This window comes from Jaculus jaculus, chromosome 10 (genome assembly GCF_020740685.1).
Source record: "Jaculus jaculus isolate mJacJac1 chromosome 10, mJacJac1.mat.Y.cur, whole genome shotgun sequence".
In the NCBI taxonomy this organism is placed as follows: Eukaryota; Metazoa; Chordata; class Mammalia; order Rodentia; family Dipodidae; genus Jaculus; species Jaculus jaculus.
The window spans coordinates 111,258,694-111,284,305 of NC_059111.1; the positions used below are offsets into that span (position 1 = coordinate 111,258,694).

At 44.0% G+C, this 25,612-nt stretch overlaps 1 protein-coding gene and 1 non-coding gene across 2 annotated transcripts in view; both read left to right on the top strand.

The window, feature by feature from the left end:
* The window catches only part of Ptprn2 (protein tyrosine phosphatase receptor type N2), a gene marked incomplete at its 5' end in the record, with an annotated part of 831,187 nt that overhangs the window by 486,022 nt on the left and 319,553 nt on the right, over nt 1-25,612 (top strand). The gene's annotated exons all lie outside the window — the stretch shown is intronic.
* LOC123464319 lies at nt 21,044-21,208 on the top strand. The gene has a single exon (XR_006639544.1). It is a non-coding gene; the product is annotated as a U1 spliceosomal RNA (small nuclear RNA).

A 25,612-nucleotide genomic window follows, 5' to 3' on the forward strand; every position in this document is an offset into this window, starting at 1 on the left:
AAACTCGGAGATCTTTTCTTGTTAACCAAGAGTCTTAAAGTCCACCACAGTTGACACCTTCAGTGCCATGTAAACACTTGAACCCAGCATGCTGAATCCAAGTGGTATGGTTCCCAGGGGTATGGCATCCTAATTTTCCAATTCATTTTTCTTTTCCAAAACTTGCCAAATTTGTGTCATGGTGGTTTAGAGGGAAAAATGTTTAGTCAATTTATTATTTAGGGATCAGTCCTTCAAAAATTCATTGATTTATTCACTCTGAAAGGATTTATAATTTACAACCACTTATCATGCAGGGCTGTGCTTGGGCCAAAGAGAAATGTGATTTCTCAAAAAACGAATGAAGGGCACTGTGATACGTAGGACAGGCTACCCATATTATAGCTACACAGAAGCAGCACAGGGGGAGCTTGACCACAGGGCTTTCTCTGGGGTTCTAGTAGTGCTGTTTTCTTAACTGACAACTTCCATGATTGTAAACAACATCCCATGGTAATTCCTTCTCTCCCCCCACCTTCCCCTTTGAAACTCTGCTCTCCATCATGTCCCTTTCCCCTCTCAATCAGTCTCTCTTTTATCTTGATGTCATGATCTTTTCCTCCCATTATGATGGTCTTGTGTAGGTGGAGTCAGGCACTATGAGGTCATGGATATCTAGGCCATCTTGCGTCTGGAGGAGCATGTTGTAAAGAGTCCTACCCTTCCTTTGGCTCTTACATTCTGTCTGCCACCTCATCTACAATGGACCCCGAGCCTTGGAAGGTGTGATTGAGATATTTTAGTGCTGAGCACTCCTTTGTCACTTCTTCTCAGCACCATGGTGCCTTCTGAGTCATATCAAGGTTACTGCCATCTGAAAAGAGATGGTTCCTAACCAAAAATGAGAATAGCATTAATATATGGGTATGAACATTAAGAGAAGTGCTGACTGGGCAGTTTAACAAGAATGACTACCCCTGTTGTAGGTTTTCAGTATCAGAGATGTTTTCCCTCCCGTGGAACAGGCTTCTAGTCAAATTAGAGGGTGGTTGGTTTCCCCCATAACAGGTGTGCCACTATTGCACCTGTTGGCTCATTTGTCCTGGCTGGCCAAATATAAAGTTGCAATGTCCACTGTTAGGTAACTTCACTGGTGATTCCTCTCTTTCCCATTGAACTGCATGCAGCGTGGCTTTTGCCAGCTTTCTGTCAGCTGGTCTACATGGAGGAGGTTATCAGCTCAGCTCCAGCAGGATTTCTCATTGACCTTGCAGCCCAAGTATGTGGAGTTTTCAGCAATAGGGTCTTACCATCTATTCCTGGTGGGAAACCAAGGGCCTTGGCAATGGCCTGTAATGTTTAAGGAGCATCAGGGACCTCCCTGGCCAACAACTCACTGGAAGGTATCCCATCCCTGGCACTGAAAATTTTCTAGTAACAATTGATGACTCCTGTGTGTTCCATTGTCCAAAAAAGTTGGTTTCCATATGACTTATTTTTATCCTATTGGATTTTTTTTGTGGGTGGTTTTTTTCACTCTATCTCAGGCTGACCTGGAATTCACTATGTTGTCTCAGGGTAGCCTCAAACTCTCAGTGATCCTCCTATCTCTGCCTCGTGAGTGCTGGGATTAAAGGTGTGAACCACCACGCCTGGGTCTTCTTGGATTTTGATTAGCCCTCCCTCCACCTTTCCTTTACTCAATCTCTTCCCTGACCTCACTTAGAGCTTTTCACCCCCATTAATATGTTCTTCTACTTACATATGTACAACCTATTATCATCCTCTTAAGTCCCCCATCCCTCCCTTTCTAATCCCTTTAGACCTGTTTTCTAGCTTACTGGCCTCTGCTACTGAGTTTTCTTCCTACTTACACAAAAGTCCAATCATTTGTAGCTAGGATCCACAAATGAGAGAGAACATGCGACATTTTGCTTTCTGGGCTTGGGTTACCTCACTTAGTATAATCCTTTCCAGATCCATCCATTTTCCTGCAAATTTCATAACTTCATTTTTCTGTACTACTGAGTAGAACTCCATTGTGTAAATGTGCCACATCTTCATTATTTACTCATCAGTTGAGGGATATCTAGGCTGGTTCCATTTCCTAGATATTGTGAATAGAGTGGCAATAAACATGGTTGAGCAAGTATCTCTAAGGTAGTGAGATGAGTCCTTGGGATATATGCCTAGGAGTGGTATAGCTGGGTCATATGGTAGATCTATTTTTAGCTGTCTTAGGAACCTCCACACTGATTTCCACAATGCCTGGACCAGATTGGATTTCCACCAACAGTATAGAAGGGTTCCTCTTTTTCTGCATCCTCACCAGCATTTATGGTCATTTGTTTTCATGATGGTAGCCAATCTGACAGGAGTGAGATGGAATCTCAATGCAGTTTTAATTTACATTTCCATGACGACTAGGGATGTAGAACATTTTTTAGATGTTTATATGCCATCTGTATTTCTTCTTTTGAGAACTCTCTATTTAGTTCCATAGCCCATTTTTTAAATTTGGTTGTTTGATTTCTTATTTAATTTTTTGAGTTCTTTGTATATTCTAGATATTAAACCTCTATCAGATGTATAGCTGGCAAATATTTTCTCCTATTCTGTAGGTTGCCTCTTTGCTCTATCCACAGAGTCTCTTGCCATACAAAAGCTTTGCAATTCCATGAGGTTCCAGTAGTTAATCTGTGGTTTTATTGCCTGAGCAATTGGGGTTATATTCAGAAAGCCTTTGCCAAGACCAATATGTTGAAGGGTTTCCCCTGCTTTTTCCTCTAGCAGTCTCAGAGTTTCAGGTCTGATATTAAGGTCTTTGATCCACTTGGACTTAATTCTTGCACATGAAGAGAGATAAAGATCTATTTTTATCCTTCTACAAATACATATCCAGTTTTTCCAGCACCATTTGTTGAAGAGGCTGTCTTCAATGAGTATTTTTGGCATTTTTTCGGTCATATATTAGATGGCTATAGCTACCCGGACTTACATCTGGGTCTTCTATTCTGTTCCATTGATCTACATATCTGTTTTTGTGCCAGTACCATGCTGGTTTTGTTACTATGGCTCTGTAGTATAGGTTAAAATCAGGTATGGTGATACCACCAGCCTTATTTCACTCAAAATTGTCTTAATTGAGGTTTTGTGTGCTTCCAAATTAATTTTTGGGTTGTTTTTTCTATTTCCATGAAGAATGCCATTGGAATTTTTATGGGGATTGCATTAAATATGTAGACTGTTTTTGGTAAGATTTCCATTTTCACAATATTGATTCTTCTGATCCAAGAACAAGGGATGTCTTTCCATTTACTAGTGTCTTCTGCAATTTCTACCTTGACTGTTTTAATTAAGGTTTTCACTGTAGAGATCCTTCACTTCCTTGGTTAGGTTTATTCCAAAGTACTTTATTTACTTATTTTTTGATGAAATTGTGAATGGGAGTGATTCTCTGATTTCATCCTCTGCATGTTTATTGGTAGCATATAGGAAGGCTGATGATTTCTGTGTGTTTATTTTATGTCCTGCTATATGGCTATAGGTGTTTATCAGCTCTAACAGTTTGCTGGTAGTAAAGTCTTTAGGGTCCTTCATGGATTGAATCATGTCATCTGCAAATAATGACAACTTTATCTTTTCCTTTCCAATTTTTATCCCTTTTATGTGTATTTCTTGCCTTATTGCTAGCACTAAGACTTCCAGTACTATATTAAATAAAAGTGGAGACAGTGAACACCCTTGTCTTGTTCCTGATTTTAGTGGAAAATCTTCAAGTTTTTCTCCATTTCATATTATGTTGGCTGTAGGCTTGTCATAAATAGCCTTTAATATGTTGAGATATGTTCCTTCTATTCCCAGTCTTTGTAGGACTTTTATCATAGAGGGATGTTGGATTTTGTCAAATGCTTTTTCTGCATCTAATGAGATGATCATGTGATTTTTGTCCTTCAGTCCATTTATATAATATATTACATTTACCAGTTTGCATATGTTGAACTATCCCTGTATCTCCAGGATAAAACCTACTTGTTTGAATGATTTTTCTGATATATTCTTGTATTCTGTTTGCCAATATTTTGTTGAGAATTTTTGCATCTATGTTCATGAGGGAGGTTGGTCTGTAATTTTCTTTTTTGCTCTATCTTTGCCTGGTTTTGGTATCAGTGTGATGCTGGCTTTATAGGAGGAGTTTGGTAGGATTCCTTCTTTTTCTATGTTATGGAAAAGTTTAAGAACCATTGGTGTTAGTGCTTCCATAAAGGTCTGGTAAAAATCACCAGTGAATCCATCTGGGCCTGGACTTTTTTTAGTTGGGAGATTTTTTAAATATATTTTATTTATTTATTTGATACAGAGAAAGAAGCAGAGAGAGGGAGAGAATGGGTGTGCCAGGGCCTTCAGCCACTGCAAATGAACTCCAGATGCATGCACCATCTTGTGCATCTGGCTTATGTGGATCCTGGAAAATTGAACTAGGATCCTTTGACTTTGCAGAAAAATGCCTTAACTGCTAAGCCATCTTTCCAGCCCTAGTTGGGATATTTTTGATAGTTTCTTATATTTGTTCTATACTTGTTATAGGTCTATTTCAGTGGTTAATCTCATCTTGATTTAATTTATGTAGGTCATATAAATCAAGGAAATCATCCATTTCTTTCAGATTTTCATGCCTATTGGAGTATATGTCCTTATAGTATGTCCCTATGATTTTTTTAATTTCTCTGGTATTTGTTGTGATTGTGCCTTTTTCATCTCTAATTCATTAATTTGTGTCTCTTCTCCCTTTCTTTTGGTCAGATTTGCTTAAAGCTTATGAAACTTGTTTATCCTTTCAATGAACCAATTCTTTGTTTCATTGATTCTTTGGTTTTTTTTGTTGTTATTGTTTCTATTTCATTAATTTCTGCTCTAATCTTTATTATTTCTCTCTATCTACTGATTTTCAGTTTGCCTTGCTTTTCTTTTTCCAAGGCTTTAAGATGAAGCATTTTCCCTCTTAGGACTGTCTTCATTGTGTCCCAAAGGTTTTGGCATGTTGCGTTCTCATTATCATTTGACACTGTGAATTTTTAATTTCCTTATTGATTTTTTCATTGTCCCATTCATCATTTAGTAGTGTATTGTTTAGTTTCCATGATTTTTGTATGCTCTATAGCTTTTCTTGCTACTTTTTCAAAATATTTTGTTTTATTTACTTGAGAGTGACAGAGAGAGAAAGAGGAAGATAGATAGAAAATGGGTGTGCCAGGGCCTCCAGCCACTGCAAACGAACACCAGATGCATGTGCCCCCTTGTGCATCAGGCTTACATGGGACCTGGGGAATCAGGCCTTTAACCAGGGTCTTTAGGCTTCACAGGCAAGTGCTTAACCACTAAGCCATCTCTCCAGCCCATTGTGATCAGATAGAGTGCAGGTAACTATTTCAATTTTCCTGTTCTTGTTAAGATTTGTTTTGTCCTAATATATGGTCTATTTTACAGAATGTTCCATGTGCTGCTGAAAAGAATGTGTATTCATCAGCATTTGGATGAAATGTCCTGTATATATCTGTTAGGTCCATTCCTTCTATAACCCCATTTCCAGATGCATCTCTGTTTATTTTTTTGTCAGGATGACCTATCAATTGATGAAAGTGGGGTGTTGAAGTCACCCACTACCACTGTGTTTGTTGTTATCTGTGACCTTAGTTCTAATAGTGTTTGTTTGGTGAAGTTGGGAGCCCCCGTGTTAGGTGAATATATGTTTAGGATTGTAATTTCCTCCTGTTTGAATGTGGCTTTAATCAATATAATGTGACCTTCTTTATCTTTCCTAACTAATGTTGGACTGAAGTCTACCTTGTCAGATATTAGGATAGCAACCCCTGTTTATTTTCTAGGCCCATTTGCTTGAAACACCATTTTCCAACCTTTCACCCTAAGGTAGTATCCATCCTTTGTAAAAAGGTAAGTTTTTTGGAGGCAATTAACTGAAAGATCCTGCTGTTTAACCCGGTCTACAAACCTCTGTCTTTTGGTTGGGGCATTGAGGCCATTGATATCAAGAGTTATTATTGAAAGCTGTGTACTTATTTTTGCCATTTTTCTTGCTTTGTAGTTCTCCTGGTTTTACCTTTGCTCTTTTGTATTAACTAGCATTTGAGTATGATTTGTTCTCTCCAGGTTCCTTATATGTGCGCTTTTCTTTCTCTTCAGCATAGAGGATCCTTTTAAGTATTTTCTGCAGAGCTGGTTTTGTCTTTAAATATTCCTTTAGCCTGCTTTTGTTGTGGAGTGTCCTTATTTCTCTGTCCATTTGAATGGATAGCTTTGCAGGATAAAGAAACTTTTGTTGACAGCTGTTATCTTTCAGAGCTTGGAATACATCATTCCAAACCCTTCTGGCTTTTAAAGTTTGTGTTGAGTAATCCTCTGTGATCCTGATGGGCTTACCTTTGTATGTGACTTGATTTTTCTCTCTAACTGCTTTCAATATATTTTCTTTGGTTTGTATGTTTGACAGTTTAATTATAACATGGCAAGGAGAGGTTCTTTCCAGGTTTTATCTGTTTGGTGTTCTAAAGGCTTCCTGTATCTGCATTGGAATCTCTTTCCCAATTTGTGGGAAGTTTTCTATTATGATTTTGTTGAAAACACCTACTATGCCTTCTACTATACCCTGATTTCTTATGCTTGATCTTTTCATAGTGTCCCAAATATCTTGAAATTCCCATTCATACTTTCCTATTAGTTTGTCTTTCTCTTTGTTGGACTGTATTAGATCTGCCACCTGGTCTTCTAGTTTAGATATTCTGCATTCTCCTTCATCCATTCTACTGGTGAGATTTTCTACAAAGTTAAAAAAAATTTTTTTTGTTCATTTTTATTTATTTGAGAGTGGCAGACAGGGAGAGAAAAAGGGAGAGAGAGAGATAGAATGGGCACACCAGGGCCTCCAGCCACTGCCAAAGATCTCCAGATGTATGTGCCCCCTTATGCATCTGACTAACGTGGGTCCTGGGGAATCGAGCCTCAAACCAGATCTTTAGTCTTCACAGGCAAGCGCTTAACTGCTAAGCCATCTCTCCAGCCCTCTACAGAGTTTTTTATTTCATTGACTGTGTTCTTCATTCATTCTGACTGGTTTTTCTTTATTATTTCTATTTCCTTATTTATGGCTTGTATTAACCTCCTTATTTCATTAAACTGGTTTCCTGTGTCTTCTTTGATTCCTTTGATTTCTTCTTTGACTCTTTTGATTTCCTCTCTGATTTCTTTTCTTTGTTTTTTTTTTTTGTTGTTGTTGTTTATTTGTTTCATTGTTTGAGGTAGGGTCTCACTCTAGCTCAGGATGACCTGAAGTTCACTATGTAGTCTTAGGGTGGCCTAGAAGTCATGGCAATCCTCCTGCCTCTGCCTCCAGAGTGCTGGGATTAAAGGTGTGCATCACCACGTCCGCCTTACTCTTTGATCTCTTTGAGCATGTTTATAATCATTCTTTTGAAATATTTCTCAGGAATGTCCTCTAAATTAGTCTTACTGGAGGTCATTTCTGATGCATTAATACTTTTGGTGGATTTATATTGTCTTGATTTTTCTGTTTCTTGTCTTATAATGTTCATATTTTTGCATCTTGGATTAATTTAATGCTTGGATTTTCTATTTATCTGAAGTATTATTAGATATATCAATCAATCTGATGTTATATATCTTCAGGGTAGGAGCTTAAGGTGCTAGGTGTGGCTCTTATGACTCTCAGAATAACTACAAAAGTGACCCTAGATGTTGAGTTTGCCTGCTCTGAGAGTATTCAAGTAGGATGAGTGGAACAAAATATAGGCAGACTCTAAAATTTAGCTAAACAATGTACACATTCAATGAAAACCAGCAGAGTATTTACGTAAGAGTAGGTATTATGACAACCAGATCCTCTAACAAAGTCAGTCCCTTAGGATGAGTGTTGCCCTACACCCTTTATCCTGTCAACTGGGAGAATAAGATTTCTGGTCTGTTGAGATTTCCAAGTCAGCTAGTGACCAAGTAAGACCCTTCCCTAACAAATGACAGAAGAGGAAACAAAGACACTATAAATCAGGAAGCAACATATGACAAGCCCAAAATATAGTTTATTTAAGAATGGTAAATCCAACCATCCATCAGAGAAAACATATAATTTAGCCTGACATGGAAGGTGCAATTAGCACTTCTGATTCAAGCCTATATACCAGGCTTATTTGGCAGGTACTGACCTGGTGTAATCCCAGTTACCTTTTGGGACGGCTTTGGTCTCAGTTATGCTGCGCTCCTGCTTGGGTCCCTCTTTGTTGCACTCTAGGCTCAGGTAGGCTGGCTGGGTTGCTGCTCTGATCACCTGTGCCGGGTGTTGTATAGCTGAGCTCCCTTCCCCAGGTCTCTGGCACTTGTGCTGGCAATGGGGGAGGGGAGGCTGTGGATGGTGGCTAAAGTTCTCACGCTGGTCCTCGTGATCCTCTTCCTCATGAGCTGTTCCTCCGTTGGTCCCTGCCATCCTCCCTTCATGTTTCTTGAGTTTGCAAGGAGCTCCAGTGTGAGTGAAGAATCCCCTCACCTGGCTTTTCCTGTGGCTCAGGCCGAGCCTTACGGCTGTGGCCACCTGTTCTGCCACTGCTAGAGCCACTTCTGCCTGCTTTTGTGGGCTCTAGACACTCCAGATCTCTCCCACATCTCTGCTGCAGTTGATAATTTATAATACACCACACTTTTTTAGTAGAAGAGTGTATTTTTCTGACTTTTTTTTGGGGGGGGGGCTTTTTCTCCCTTAGGCTGCTTTGGCGTGGCTCCTACATCACCGTCTTAACTGGAAGTCCACTAATACTTTTACAGGCGATGTAAGGCTTCAATTGTATCAGGTACCTAGAAGAAGTATCCTGGTGACAGAAGCCAGAAGTAGAATGGGTTCTGACACCATGGAAACAGATGACCTAGGATGAGGTTGTGGGTATGAGGCATCTTTGGAGGGTCTAGTGAATCTAAGATATGGAATGGAGTCCAGAGTTTTGCAGAAACAACATAGGCAGGAGAGGCTGTACCCCTTGTCCTTTGAATTGGAGTAGAAAACAGAGAACCACACATGCTTTTCTGTTACTATGGCAGCATCTTTTCCCAGGACTGAATATACAGTTCCTCCGTTCGTGGTTTGCTTTCTGTGTTTCAGTTGCCTGCAGTCAACCATGGTTGGAATATAGTAATAAACTTGAGAGAAAGGGTACAGCTGCAAGGCTTGCACTTCTGTATAAAGCATCTACTCTTCCATTAGTGTGGCTCATCATTCGGTGTGACCGATTCATGAACTGAACTCTATCGTAGATGGAGATACATAGAAAAACAGCATACAGATGGTTGGGTCCTACTCACAGACCAGACATTCGCCAGGGCGTCGGAATATGTTCCCTGTGGAGAACACAGTGTGCTCCATCAGGAGCAGGCATCATGGAGTTTCCTAGAATACAGGCCATTATTGTCTCTGGATCAAGTACCCTATAGGATTGATACTCAGAACTTGCCCATAAAGATCACAGTTGGTTAGCAATGATCATACCAGTTACCATAAGCAGCCACTTTCCTCCCCATTGTTCCCGACTTCATCCTCATAGGTGCTTTTCCCTTCTGACTTGCTTGGAATAGGCTGTCAGCATGGAGGTGTTAGAAATGGAGTTGAAGCCTCTGTTCTTCCTTCTGGTCCTGTGATCATCCCCTTGGCTGACAGCTGAAATGTCCCGTCATCTTCAATCTCCCCAGGATCCTGAACACAGCGAGGGTCCCAAGAGGGCTAATTTGAAGAGCCCCTTCATCTGCATGCTAACAGTCTCACCTTATCAAGAATGTCTCTAAGCAAGGGCCTTTGGCTCCTAGAGAAATCATGAGGCAGAGGTGGAAACTCTATTGTGAACGTTTTTGACATGGGTGTTTGTGTGTGATTGTGTTTGGACAAGTGTGCACATGTACGTGGAGGCCAGAGGTTGGCAAGAGGCATCTTCCTCAGTTGCTGTCCACCTTACTCTTTGAGACAGGGTCTTTTGTTCAACCCAATGCTCACTGATTCAGCTAGACTAGCTAGCCAATGATCCCCATGGATTTCCTGTCTCAGTGCTGGGATTACAGTCACATGCCACCAAAGCCAGCATTTTACACGGGCTCTGAGGATCTGAACTCAGGTCCTCATGCTTGCATGGAAAGCACTACCCACTGAACCATCTCCCCAGTCTGGTATTTTGAACTTATTCCTAGTTGTGATTAGGACTGCTTCTTCCAGACAGGTGGAGCCTTCACCATGCCACAGGGAATCTCAGCATTCCCAGTGTTTCCCATCTTTCCTGGAGCTGAGTCTCTGTTCTCTGTTCTCACCCTTGCTAAGGTCACTAACATCCCCATGTTCCAGTGACCCAGTTCATGGCCTTGTCATCTTTGACGGTGTCCCTGTGAGACACCCTCTGCCTAGGGAATCTTGCCAACCTAAGGAAACCCATGTGTTGTTATTCCTCCTGTCTTATTTACTCGCCACTCTGGTTCCTCCCCACCCAGCTTTCAGGGGCGCCCCTAGCCCCTCATCTTTTTCTTCCATGTATTCCCTCCACAAGGGAGTACAGGCCCTCAGTCCTCAGGGCTGCATCTCCTCCTTCCAGGATCCTCAGTGACATCCACGTTCTGCCTACCCCTGACCCTCCACCCACCCTGCCCATGAGCCCTGCCCACCGTGATGGGTACCTCAGGGACATCCCTGTTCTCCCAACACTATTACTCAGACCCTTTACCCTCCCTCTAACCTCTCCTCCACACAGACAGACTTCACTGTTTCTATGGTTACCACCACATCCCTCTCCCCAGGAGGTATTGATGAAACCTAAACTTTTCCCCGCTACTGACTTCAAAGTGTCTATAGATGCTCCTAGAAGGTAGAATGTCAGTGCATAGACAGGCTTCCACTGAACCTCCTGACAGGGGGTACGGGCCATCATTACCTAGCATAGATTAAAATTTAAGTATTAATCTAAAAAGGAAATCACTATGGGACTCCAGGGGGCAGGTCTCACAAAAGTGGTCCCTTCTGCCAAGACCTCACTGAGACCAAGCCACAGCATCTTGGGTTTGCCCATCTGCTCATGCTAGGGTATAGAATTAGTTCTTATATATCCAAATCACAAGGATCTGCTTGACTTTTTCCTGTTACTTCCCCTCTTGTCTTTTTTTATGATGGTGTGGCTATAAAGCAAGTGAAATGCTATCAGGAATTCACTTGAAAAGACAAAACAATCTCCCCTGGACATATTGTGGGTCAGGGAATGCTCAGGCCAGTGTAGGGAGGGGGGGATGTCCTCTCCATGCCCAGGACTCTGGGGAGGTTCTGGTAGGATGTCAGGCTCCAGGGTAGAGGTGCAGCATCAGGGCATATGCTAAGCCAGTTGAATGGCCCTCAGCACCCATGGAGACTGTTGGTCCTGCTGGAACACAGGGTGATATGGCCCACCATCTGTGATGGTTGGTCCTGAAACTGAAAGTCCCTGAAAATGGAAGCAGGAGCTTTTCCACAGCTCACTTTGCAGCCACCTGCCCACGCTGATTCACATGCAGCTCTACACGCACAGGACTGTTTCTGAGTTCTGCTGGGGAAAACCACCCCAAGGCATGAGCGATGCCGCTCAAAGCTGCTGCACCTGGAGGGCGGTAGGCAGGATGCGCTCTGAATCTGCAGGTACAGTCCTGGAGGCCTGGGAGGGGCCAGCCGGCAACACCTGCTCCTTTCAGTGCCTGCGTCGGGCAGTGGTGCAGAGCCGCTTGACAGACCCTGACACGCCTTGAGCACCCACACGCTTCCCAGAGTACTGGGTTCTCAGGAGCTAGTCAGGGAGTGCTCCCTGCCTTCTTCCTGTAATGATTCATGACTTTTGTGTGTCGCACACCTCCATAGGGCTACATCTATAAACAGAATGCACCAAAGAAAGAAACGATCACTCAAGAGTGCGTTAAAAGCAGACTCCCCAAGTGACACTGCCTGAAACGGCTTAAGCTGATGGTTCATCACAGAGAAACATGGTGAGGTGCACAAACCCAGCCTGCCCCCCAGCTGCTGCCCTCGCCTGCTGCCTGGCCTCCTCTCAGTGACCGGACTTCACTGCTCCTGTTCACGCACCCCACGGCCAGCTTGTTTCCGCTTCAAGAAGGCTAGCTTTGCGTTCCGCCCTCCCCCGTCCATTTCCCCGTCTTCTCCACTTTAGCAGCTCTATTTGGTATGATTGATACAGAGTAAACCAATGTGCTGAACTTGTGCCGTGTCATGTTTTAGTGGGTGGTATCCAAGTTCATTATTTTGCCTCAAACCCAAATTAACCTCAAATCTGATTGTCTTGACTAATTAAAGCAGTTTTTTTTTTCTGGATGACCTAGAACCGCAATGTTAGGATCAAATGCCACCCAATTGCCTTGACAACCATCCATGGAGTATTTCTCGACTGAGATGGGAGGTGAGAGCCCATGTCCAGCACGCACACCCAATACTTGCCTGCTGTGAAGTTAGCACCTCCATCGTCATCATGTTCTGTGAGGCAACTGCCCTGTCACCACTCAAGAGACAGGAAGACAGGAGCAAGGGACATGAAAATGGCCTGCCACCCTCATGAGACTCAGAGAGGTTCTCTTTTTGGAGGGCTCAACAACTAATGTATCCAAGGTTCTCTAACAATGAGAGGTGGACTGAAAATGGTACCTAGGTTCATCTGACCTCACAGTCCACACAACATGCTTCCCAAACTAGATAGTAGGCAGCTCTTCAGGAACAAAACAGTGGTTAATGTTGATGGATTCTGGGGTTTGGCTGGAGTCATCCTGGACTGACTTATTTTAAACATTCTACTCGTTCACATGTGATATGGGCAAACACTATAAACAAAATTGCCCTGGCAGGGGCCATCCAGAACCACTTTAGAAGAGCTGCCTTCACCCTTCACAGGTGTGTCTCCAGCACCTGCTACCTACAGACTGTGTTTGACTCCAGGTGAGTTTAGAGCCATAAGTGGTGCAGGTGCTGGCTGCAGGGACGCTGTGGTATATGTATGCAACTGTTATCTGAAAAATAAATGCCCCCTAACTTACAGTGATAAAACTTCCACTTACGAAAAACCTGCCCAGGACTAAACCTGTAAGCTCTTGCTCTGTGCCTGTGGGTGCGTCCAGGTTAACGGGGCTGAGCGCGACAGTGTTCAGGACAATTCCTTGCACGCCACACCTGTGCTCTTGGGTGCAGTAAGTATCTTCTTGCTGAAATTTGCAAACTGTAAACCTAGCCGAGGGTGAAACAGTGTAGCGATTGCTGGATGGTAAATGTATTGGCTGAAAATGTGAGCTCTGGTAGGATCCCCACCATCACCACCACCAACCAACATCCGTGAAACTGAAGAAAGAGATGTGAAAAACTTACTAGAGGGGCTGAGGGTATGACTCCATGGCTAAAAGTGCTTGCTTGCAAAGCCACCCACATAAAGCCAGAAAGGCATTTGCAGAGGCAAAAGACCCTGGCATCCCCATGCACATACAAATTATAAAACAAACTTACCCAAAATTGTTCCATTATTCGATGTATAAGTCAGAAGTATACCCAAGGCTCCTGTTTTCTAGAGCATCATCCTTCCTGCCTTCTGGGTTTTGTTGTTGTTCGTGTTTGTTTGTTTGTTTCTTTGAGGTAGGGTCTCACTCTAGCCCAGACTGACCTGGAATTCACTATGGAGTCTCAGGCTGGCCTGGAACTCCCAGAGATCCTCCTACCTCTGCCTCCCAAGTGCTGGGATTAAAGGCATGCACCACCATGCCAGGCTCCTTCTGGGTTTTTTAAGAGAGAGAGTGTAGTGTGTGTGTGTGTGTATGTGTGTGTGTGTGTGTGTACTGTATGTGATATGTGGTGTAAGCATGCATGTGTGCATTTTTCTCACCTTGACATGGAGTCTCTTCTGTAATCCAGAGCTGCTGTCCATCTGTGAGTGCCAACAATTCTCCATTCTTTGCCCCTCACCATTGGGTTAACAGACCAGTGTGGCCATGCCCAGTTTTTTATGTGGGTTCTGGGGAGTCAAACTTGGTGGTCTCCAGTCAAGAAGCCCTTATGATTAAATGGCAAGAACTCTGAAACCCTGAGCCACCTCGCCAGCCACTGCCTTCTTTGTTTTGTGTTGCTTTGTTGTTGTTGTGTGTGTTTTACTCAACTTTGAAAACTATTATGGTATGTGTCATTGTGAAGTTTTTGGAAAAATATGAAAAGGGAAAAGAAAACCAATATTCCTTCTCACTTCTCTCACCACCTATGAGAGTTGCTACCAATTTGGCATGTTTCCATGTAGTTTCTGATGTATGTAACTTAAAAACCATGATTTCATGGAATTTCACTCTTGGGATTGTCTTATTTCCCATTATATCACAAGTGTGTCCAGTGTCCTTTCAATGGATGAATCATTTCTTGAATTTACTTAGCAGTTTTCCCTAATGCTAGACTGTCAATTCTATAACTAGTGTTTACTATACTTTAAAATAGCATTGATAGAATTAAAGTTATATTTCTAAAACTTAAATTGGTCAAAATATTTTATTTGGAGGATTCTTGCTAAGTGTCCTGTGGCTGTTTTTCATAACAGACTCATTGATTTGTACTTTGAAACACATATATTTTCTCATGCTCTCACCCCAGTGGCTTTTTTCTCTGGTAAACATACATACCATTAAATTTATCATTTTCACCACTCTACAGTGCAGAGTTTAATGGCTTAGGAACATTCAAATACTCATGTAACCATGATCACCATCCTCCAGAATGCTTTCATTTTCCCAGTGGAATCCCTTCCCATTAAACACTAAGTCCCTGTGCCCCACACCCGGCCCGGAACCCGCCATTCTACTTTCTACGTCTGCGTCTGTGGCCATTCTAGGTGCCTCACGTAAGCAGAATCATACAATCTCTGTTCTTATCTGGCTTATTTTGCACAGCGTAATATCCTCAAGGGTCATCCATGCTGTAGCATGCATCAGCATTTCCTTCCTTTGTAAGGCTGACCAATTCCATTTTAAGGGGGAGTCTGTATTTTGTTCATCCCCACATCCAGCAGTAGACACTTGATTTGCCTCTATCCCTTGATTATTAATGTTTTTCTATAAACAAGGGCATATAGATGTCTACATGCATCTGCTTTTGAGTTTGTCCTCCGATTAGAATTGCTGGGTTATGTAGTCATTCTGCTTCACTTCTCATTCTTTCTTTTTTTATTCTTTTGGTTATTTTCGAGGTAGAGTCTCACTCTAGCCCAGGCTGACCTGGAATTCACCATGTAGTCCCAGACTGGCCTCAAACTCCCTACAATCCTCCTACCTCTGCCTCCCAAGTGCGGGGATGAAGGGCATGCGCCACCACGCCCAGCTCTGCTTCACTTCTTTAAGGAATTTCTTCTCTACCTTCCACAGTGGCTACAAATTTTACAGTCCCATCAGTAGTATATAGAATTCCATTTTCTTCACATCCGCATCAACTCATGTTTTTCTGAGACTGTCCCTCCCAATAACTGTGTTATTAGTTATTTTTCTCCTTGCTGTGACAAAATATTTGACAAAAGCACCTCAAAGAGAATGTTTGGCTTATAGCATGAAGCTGCAGTCTGTCATGATCAGGAAGACGTGGCGGCAGATGTGTGAGGCTGCTGGTCACCTAGCGTGTCCAGTCAGGAAGCAGAGATGAATGTTTGTACTGGCTGGTTTTCTCCTTTCTTCCCAGGGCCCCAGCCCCCTAAAATGGTACCACCTATAGTCAGGGTGGGCTTTCTCTCCTCGGTTAAACCTCTCTGGAAACATTCACAGACACTCCCAGAAATGTACACCAGGTAAGACTGTGGTGGTCTGAAGTACCTTTCTGTCACTCATCTCCCGGCACCAATGTTACAAAGGGCTCTAAGTTCCAGTGCTGTTCGCCTCTGGGTCTTACTTTGGGTGGAATCCCCTCTTCGTTATCATTCCCTCCCACTGGCGGTCAGGGGCAGCATCAGCGAAGGGCAGAATGAGCTCTGAGGCAGGTCTTCACAGGAGATGACTTGGGCCTTTTAGCCAGGTTACAGGCTCCAATGATCCCTTTCGTTGTTGACAACTGGAGCAAATTCTTTTTCTGTATGTGTGTATGTGAATTCTCAGCATGAATTAGTAACAGAAATTAATTTCAATTTACAGGCTCAGGAGCCAAGAGAAATTAGACCAAAGGTATAAAAATTTCTCTTCTGGGTCAGGCATAATGATTCATGACTTTAATCCCAGCGCTTGGGAAGCAGAGGTAGGAGGATCACTGTGAGTTCAAGGCCAACCTGAGACCACATACTGAATTCCAGGTCAGCCTGGGCTAAAGCAAAACCCTATCTCTGGGAGAAAAAAAATCTATCTGTCTTCTGGGAAGGAGGTTTTTGTGAGAAACTGTAGCAGTGTCCCTGAAACTCAGCTGCCTCTGTCTGCCTTTGGCTGTCTTGGCCGCAGATCACATGGGAAGAAGGTAACAGTCTTGGTCCTTCCCTCCTGCAGGGGGCCGTAGCACCTCTGCTGGCTTCTTTTATTCTTTGCCTGCACGTCTTGGCTGAAGTTGTGAGACAGGCTGACCCCACAGGCAGGAGAGGGACTACAGGCCCGTGGAAGGGTGCAGGGAGCACTTTGCTGTACACTGAGTCTTCGGTGTCTTATAGCGACTGTAAACCTTTCAGCATTTGTCCAGTTTGCACTGAGTCGTTTGCTTTGGCTCATGACAAAGCTTCTCCATGATGACCCCACTGAACTGCCAAATGGACCCCGATATATCATGCTGTAGTTACCTTCACATTGCTGGGACAAAACACCTGACCAAAAGCAGTTGATGGGAGTAGAGGGTTTATTTTGGCTTACAGTCTCCAGGTGAGAGGGGATAGGCAGACAGCTTTTTTGGATCAGGAAGTTAGGGACCTAGCTCACAGGGAGGAGTCTTAAGTCATACCCTTGCCACACTACTTCAGCTAACCCTGCCTGTCTCCGTTACAGGATTCAGCATCTGCCTGTCTCACCCAATCAAATCTCTCTCTCTAGCATGCCCAAGTATGGGTGGACCCCTTCTCTGAACCTAGGCCAACTGGCTCATACCTCCCACACAGGTGTGCCAATTTCTTCCAGAGTGCTGATTTCAGATATATCTTACTTGACTTCATGGAGAAAATCTCCCTCTGGCTCTTGGGCTGCCCATACGCCACTCCTGAGTCTCCCCACACCAGTAAGTCTGTGCCAGGGTGAGAAGGGATATTTCTTTGTTACTGTTTTTATGAACTTTCAATCTCTTTGGAAGTACATGCCTTTTTTTTTTTTTTTAAAGAAAAACCCCTTTGCACATGTTTATTTCCAGGACTCATGTTTGTTCAGCCACTTGGGCTCCCAGATCATACGGTGTGTTCTCCCTCTGTCCAGCCGCTTTCCCTTCCTTCTTGGCCCTAGAGCCCTTGCTTTTCCTCTTATGTTTGGATAAAAATGTGGTGGCTTAAAAACCATTCTTCTCATTCTTGTTTGCCAGTTCTTTGGTTAGCTAACAGACATGCGTGCAGGCTTTGGGTTTTTAGGATTATTTCTAAACTTCCCAGCATGGCTGGGAAAGGATGGCAGAGCAGAGGCTGGACATTGCTTCGTTCCACAGCAGCTGACATACAGTAAAAAGCGAATAAGCTGAGCTTGGCAAGGAGGACAGGAAGCTGGCTACAGCACCCTGACACTTACCCCCAACAACACACCTCCTCTAGCAAAGCTCCACCTCCCAAATGCCACAAGCTGGTGAACAAGCGTTCAAAACATGTGAATCTATGGGATACATTCGATTCAGATCACCCCAAAGCTGGCACCACTGCTGCAGCCCAGCCTCTGCCTACAGCCCTGCCTGTGCATTTATCCATATGGATCTGCCTATGAACACAGGCCCTGACTTCTGCTGTCTGCTCTGCTCTGCTCACTCCCAGCAGGTCCTGGAATATCCACTGCTCACTGTAAATGTTCTTGGCTTAAAGCCAGCATGTCCCTGTGCTCTCAGAAAACAGCCATTAAGATCAGAGCCCTGTGCACCAGCTCTAAGGAGAAGGAAACCCTCATGAAAGTAAACCAGCAATACACCCAACACTCAAACACACACACATGAGCTGGGGCAGTGTCCTGCAGCTGAAATATTATTTATAAAACACTGTTGTTGAAATTTGCATGTTTATTTCTTAGTACTTGGGTTCCTGCTGACCTCTGACTCTTTAGAAATATGCAAAGGCCATTTTTTGTTTCTGAAAATTACCACAATTTTTGGACTTTCTTAGAGGTGTTACTGGGAGTCTCATGATCTCTGCCAAAAAGATCAAGGACTTGGGCACATGCCGAGCCACCGACCACAACTTACAGGGAGAGAGCTGCATGCAGAGTGAGGCATTGTCCCCAGGCCTTCTACCCTGGTGCCTCCTGGGCTCAGCTGCTGTGCCCTTCACCTGCCTTTCTTTTCTGAGTTGTGTCCTACCACTTAAAGCCAAAAATGGTAAGAGCAATCCACAGGATTGGTTTCCCTGATGCTGAAGTAGCCCTTTGCTGTAGCAGAGATAGACTAACCCCACGGGCCAGGAGGAAGCCTGCTCTTCAGGGGCTGGGCACTCAGAACCTACGCTGATTTACCAGGTTTTGCCCTCAGAGCAGTTGAGGTGGCTGAGACGGTTACAAGTAGGGTGTCACTGTTTGCTGAGATACCTAGAGAGCTCTCCCCACAATGAAGGGAGGTATAGCCCCACCTCACATTCTGCGGTACATGTCCCAGAGCCAGGAGTTACTTTCTCTTCCATGATCCCTCCACCCTCTGGAACTATATGCTGAAAAGAAAAACCTTCTTTAAGCTGCTTCTTGTCAGGTGTTTTGTCCTGACGATGATAAAGTAACTGAGACAAAAAGTTAGAACCAGGAAGTGGGGTCATTACTGCAGCAAAACTGACGGTGAGACTCTTAGTCTTTGGAGCTGGTTTGCATGAGGAACATGGAAGAATTTGTGGACTAGAGAATTCTTACCATGCTATAAAGAGTTTAATGGGTCATTTTGGTGGAAATTTGAAAGACCAGAAGGCTGAGAGGGATGCTGACAATGGGAGTTTGCTTGATGAGGTTTCTGGGGGGAATATTAGGAACTTGGCTGGAAGCAATATACATTTCATTCTGGAAAATAAACTAGATGTATTCTGCTCATGTCCTGTAAAGTTGAACTTAACTGATGTGTTTTGTGGAGGAAATTTCAAAGCAGAATAGCATTAACTCTATAGTATGGCTTCTTTCATCTACACTAATTCAGATCTCCAATGAAAGAGAACAAAATACAGAGCAGAAATATATTAAAATATGAAGTTTGACATGGAAAGAAATATGAGAAAGGGGCTGGAGAAATGGCTTAACAGTTAAGCGCTTGCCTATGACCCCAGTTCGAGGCTCAGTTCCCCAGGACCCACGTTAGCCAGATGCACAAGGGAGCACATGCATCTGGAGTTCATTTGCAGTGGCTGGAGGCTCTGGCGTGCCCATTCTCTATCTCTATCTGCCTCTTTCTCTATCTGTTATTCTCAAATAAGTAAATAAAAATAAGCAAAAAATTTTTAAAAATATGAGAAAGTATAAAATCCTGGGCATAGAAACTATAGCCCATTTGCCTATAATCATTAAAGAGACCTACCATCCTTCACTGGGACGATAGGAAGGATTCCTTGAGGACAGGCCCAACCAATTCAAGGCTCAAGACAGTAAGGATGCATTTTTTTTTTTTTTTGAGGTAAGGTCTTACTGTAGCCCAGGCTGACCTGGAATTCACTATGGAGTCCCAGGGTGGCCTCGAACTCACAGCAATCCTCCTACCTCTGCCTCCCGAGTGCTGGGATTAAAGGCATGCGCCACCACGCCCGGCTAAGGATGCATTTTTTAAAGGAAAGATCTAAAGGGAGAGTTGCTCCCCAAGGTCAGCAAGCAGAGGCTGTAGCAGCTATGTCCCATGGGTGCCAGGCTTCACCTGGAGCTGAGAGCAGAACTATGCAGCATTACCTACATGACACTGGTTTCAGAAGAATGAAAATTCAAGTGTAGGGGATCATGCAATATTACACCACTGTTCTAAACATACAGTAAGACAAACAATGTGAGACAGGGTCAGAGTCCCTGCAAGGAGATGCTGTGAGACCACTGCATGAAGCTTTGAAGGTAAAGCCCAAGTTGCAGTGAAGACCCCAGAATGTTGCAGATGACAGGACCATGGGATGGCCACAAAGGACTCTGGGAGGATTCTTCTCACGAGAGAGACTACAGCTGTACAGTTGGTGGGGTGGAGCCACTCAATCCTTTTTAATGCCCAGAGAGTGTCATCAGAAGTTGAAAATGCCAGACATTAAGCTGCAAGATTTGGTGTTTGCTATGCTGGGTTTTTGTCCCATCTTTCCTTGCTATGCCCCAATTACTCCCTTTTGAAATGGGAATTATACTCTGTACCATTGTATGTAAGAAGTATGTAACTTGTGTCTTGCTTTTTTAGGGATCACAGTTAAGAGAATTCCTTGAGCCGTTGGATTGTTGACAGTGATGGGACTAGTAATTACCACGGGGACTTTTAGGTGGACTGAGTATTTTCTCTCATGAGGTGTCCATGGGGCCTGTGGGGTTAGGGTCAGAATGTGGTGATTTGAATACAAAATGCCCTCCATAGAGTCATGTATTTGATACTTACTTCCCATCTGGTGGTACTGTTCTGGAACACTGTGGAACTTTTAGAGTCTGGTTGAAAGAAGGGTCACTGGGAGTAGACCTTGAAGTGACAGCTGGGTTATAGCTGTTCTCTGCTTGCTGCTCTCTCTCCTCTATTCCTGCTGATGTGATAAGGTGGCACAATCTTCCTGCTTTCCGCCCACAATGGGCCCCATTCTCTGGAACTGTAAACCAAAATCCAATCGTTCCTTCTCTAAGATATGTGTTCACAACAATGAGAAAGCAACTGACAGAATTACACATACATACACACAGCGCATGCATATATACACATTCAATGCTTAGGGAGGTACCATGATCATGAAGGTGGTTTTCCCAGGCCCTGGCTTATCCGTTGCACTTAGGATGTGCCAATCCCTGTGATTTCCCCAAATGTGAGAATCTCATCTGCATAATTTGTGGCAGTGGGGGACTGCATTCACACTGTCCTCAGGTCTGATGATTAATAACAGAACTCTTTTCAGGTGAGGTAGTAAGTTATAATGTTTTGAAGTGAGGGGTGTTTACTCCTAGGGGAAACTTTATTTTTATTTTATTTTATGTTTTGATTTTTTTTTTTTTTTGAGGTAGGAACTCACTCTGGTCCAGACTGACAAGGAATTCACTGTTTATATACACATTCACATCACACACCATATGTATGGCTTTGCAGGCAGGCGCCTTAACCACTAAGCCATCTCTCCAGCCCACAACTTTTTTTAGTATTTGGGAAGTGAGCAGGACAGGATAGAGCATCTCTGTTTGTACTTCCTGTCTGTCCCCCTCAGTGCCTCAACATTTGTGTCAGATTCTGCTCTGCTCTGGACATGATAATCCTTGAGAAAGGTTTTTGTTCCAGACTGTAATGCCGGGGACTTGGTCTATCACCACTGCAGCAGTTATGGGTTTCTCCTACCCCTCCCTTGGGCTTTCTTAGCACTGCAAGCACCTGCAGCCTCTTGACCTCACTGTAAGACCCAGATCACACGATGCAGTTAAGAACTCGGCAGTTCCTGGGTAGAGCCACTTTCTGTTGTCTACCAGGACACTTAATGCATGAGAAGGAAGACATCTTCCTATCTGTGCCCAAGGCCAATGGATCAGACCCTATGGTGGAAAAGCAGCCAATGTCTGCTGCTCCCTTGTTGAGTGTAGTAGTCTTATCATCTTCTGGATTTCCTGAGCAGAAATCTCAGCAGGAAGCCCCGCCTGTCTTGTGCATAATCCATAGTAAGAGCTCATTTCTACTTCTCCTGGCCAGAAGATCTTGCCTCCCCCATGTGAAGATTGACTGTAGTGGCTACCTACTGTGGTGAGCAGACTTGTGGGTCTCTAGCCCTTCCAGGTGGGGAGAGGGTCACCTCCAGGAGTTCCTGCTGATCTCACACTTGGTGATAGTGGCCACTCCCTACTTTGGGCCACATTCCATCAGGACCTTTAAATAACTCCTCACAACTATAAACTAGAACTAAATTCTTTCCTTCCATTAGCTACTTGCAGTCAGACGTTTTGTCCCAGCAATGAGAAGGTAACTGCTACAATATGTGTGCAGTAAGGCTGACAAACCCATTGGAATTGGTCCTGTGTCTGAGAGGTGACAGTGGGTCTGAGTAGAACAAATTTGGCATTTCTGCACAAGGAAGATGGAAATGTAGAAGGAACAAAAAAATACAACACAGGGGCCGGAAAGATGGCTTAGCAGTTAAAGCACTTGCCTGCAAAGCCTAAGGACTCATGTTCAACCCTCCAGATCCCACATAAGCCAGATGCACAAAGCTGAGGCAAGCGCAAGGTCACTCACGCCCAGTAGGTGGTGCGAGCGTCTGGAGTTTGATATCAGTGGCTGAGGTCCCGGCTCACCAATGTGTGCATGCTCTCTCTCTCTCCTAAAAAAAAAAAAAAAAAAAAAAATACAGCAGAGGACACAATCCAGCAACCGGGAGAATGCCTAAGCAGTCAGCTTGATTGAGTTAGTAGGCATGAAGATGAAGATAGAGGCCAAAGGACAGATGAAGAAATGCTCAGTCTGGTCAAGACTTTGGAAGTGCAGAAGGAGTTGTTCGGATAGCACAGGGTCAGTGAGCCACTGCGAAGAGAAGCTCTGTCACAGAGGACAGCTTCAGGGCAGAGCCTTCATGTTCAGTGACCAGGGTCCCAACAGAGCACCATTAAGGCCTGGCATCTACCTCCTACTTCATACCACAGCTGCCATCATGGCCCAACAGGGGCCAGAGGATGCTGTGATTCTGGAAGAGTGGAAAGACCCAAGCCACCAGCAAAAGTGACCTTCCTTTGGTTGAAAATCCAGAAATCCTTTCAGCAGAGAACAAAGCCTCCAACTCTCCAGCAAAAGATAAAGGGCTCAAAGGCAAGCACCTTGCTAGTGCTTCACATGGCCTGATGCTGCTTTCCGCAGTGTGGCTGTCCATCAGAAGGTCCCTGTACCAGTCAGAGGACTGAAGCAGCTGAGGTGGCTGCATTTGAGTACCAGAAAGGAAGCCATGGTGGGGACCTGGCAAAGTAAGTGTGGATGGAGGACAGTCCCTGCCCAGTGCAAGGAGTACCATGAGCCCGTCATCAGTCAGGGTCATTCTTATGGTGCAACTGAGCGTGGCTCAGTGTCGCTCCTTTCTTATCTCAGTGTCTCTGTTTCCCTGGGAGATGCATGCTGAAGCACCTTTTGGCTCCTCTCGATACTCATGCTGAGAAATGTGTTTGTACTGCACACAATAGCCTTAAATATAGCCTTCTACTCTGTCTGGTTCTAGCATCCGACCTCCACCAACCTCTCGCAGGAAAAAACACTGGGAGATCCATTGACTCTGGGAATTCACATGGCAGATAGAGAGAGATGTACCATCATGGTGCCAGCCAAAAGTCAGGGTTGGGCTGTGACACCAGCCCACATGACCTTTCACGGCTCTTGTGACCCCAGATAGCTCACCCAGCACTGCTTAATACATAGGACTCTACAGAGAAAGGCAGGCTCCCCAGATGCCCATCAACATCACCTGAGCTCCAGGGCTGGCCTCAAGTACCCCTGTGACTGGACATTGTCTTTTGAAAGACTTCCACTTCTCTACCATGTCATCTTGTTTCATGTTAGAGGTCGAACACTTTACATCTAAACAACCCACATGCAGCCACTCAATCGGAGGAGGCAATTAAGGCCAGGTATATAATGGAAGTTTCTTGTGTCTACTACCTAGTAAGCCAGGCACAGTAGGCATCAGTGTTGTCTGTAAATCAGAAATAAGCTCTTTCTACAGGCTGCTTTTGGTTGGGTGTTTTGTACAAGCAGTAAGAATGTACCTGATGCAATTAGGCTCGGTTTGTTAGGATAAGGCTTTGGATTAAGTCCTCACCCCAGCTCTTCTGTCAGGTCTCTCTTCTCTCTATCTCCCTCTCTGTCTCTCTTTCATGCTCTCTCCTTCCCTTTCCTGATTCTCTCTTGGGGCTTTAAGGACTGTCTCTTTGTTGGTGACTTTTGGCAGTTTGGGTTCAATGTGTCTTGTGGTGGGTTTCTGAATTTACCTTATGTGAAGAAGTTCAACTTTTTGGATATGTATACTTACATAATTCATCAAATTGAGCCATTATTGGTCAGTATGAATCTTTTTTACTTTATTTTTATTTATTTATTTGAGAGAGAAAGAGGGAGAGAGAGGGAGAGAGAGAATGGGTGTGCCAGGGCCGCCTGCCATTGCAAATGAACTCAAGATGCGAGCGCCCCTTGTGCGTCTGTCTTATGTGGGTCCAGGGGAATCAAACTGAGGTCCTTTGGCTTTGCAGGCAAGTGCCTTAACCGCCAAGCCATCTCTCCAGCCCAAGTACGAACCTTTATGTGATTTCAGCACATGCTTCCTGGAAATCTGATCTTGTGCAGGGGCACTAAAGGAAGGAACCAGACACACTATGTGTTTTTGAGAAGAAGGCCCATCATTACCCTGTGTCTTCCGGGAAGGTTCACCACCATCCCTGTGGTGAGTAAGAGCTGGAGAATGAGGAATAATAGGTGGGAAAGCAAAAACCCCAGGATGCTTTCTCCTCAGAAATTAGCCTGTCCCTCTCCTCACTCATCACCATTTGGTTGTTGCTTCTACTTTGAAAAAATTCATTACAGAATTCCCAAAAAGTTGATTCTTGCCATTTTTTCCAGCTTACAACGTACTTCAATGAAGGACACATCCTTAGAGCTACCTCCTCCACTGTTTCCATGGCATTCATGATACTGATGACGTAACAGACCAATCTGGAGGAAAAACTACTGTGGGAGACCCCACCCTACCCACTGCCCACTCTGGTCCCCCTGAAGTTTAGTAGGACAGTTCCTGAACTTCACTGATTTGGGGGGCTTCTTCTCTTGGGTACTGCACTTCTCTGTCTGAGCCAAGCAGAAACAATTGGTAGACCAGAAACCTCCCTTTTTTTGCCCTAAAAGACACAAGCACATGCTATACTCAGAGGCAAGTACTTCTCAGAGGAGCCCCTGGCAGATTCGGCTCTATGCACACACAGTGTTTCGTCCAGGCACTGAGGTAGCACCCATCTCTCCTCAGTAATCACTCTCCTCTTTCTAAAAATATTTTATTTATTTATTTATTTACAAGGAGATAGACAGAGGGGAAAAAGAATGGGTGATCCAGGGTATTTAGCCACTGTTGCAAATGAACTCCAGATGTATTCACTGCTTTGTGCATCATGGGTACTAGGGAGCTGAACCTGGGTCCTTAGGCTTTGCAGGCAAGCACCTTAACCACTGAGCCATCTCTCCAGCCCACCCCTCTACTCTTTAACTTTGTTTCTCAAGACATCTCCCAAGTATATTATACAACATTCTTCCTTTAGGACCTGTTTG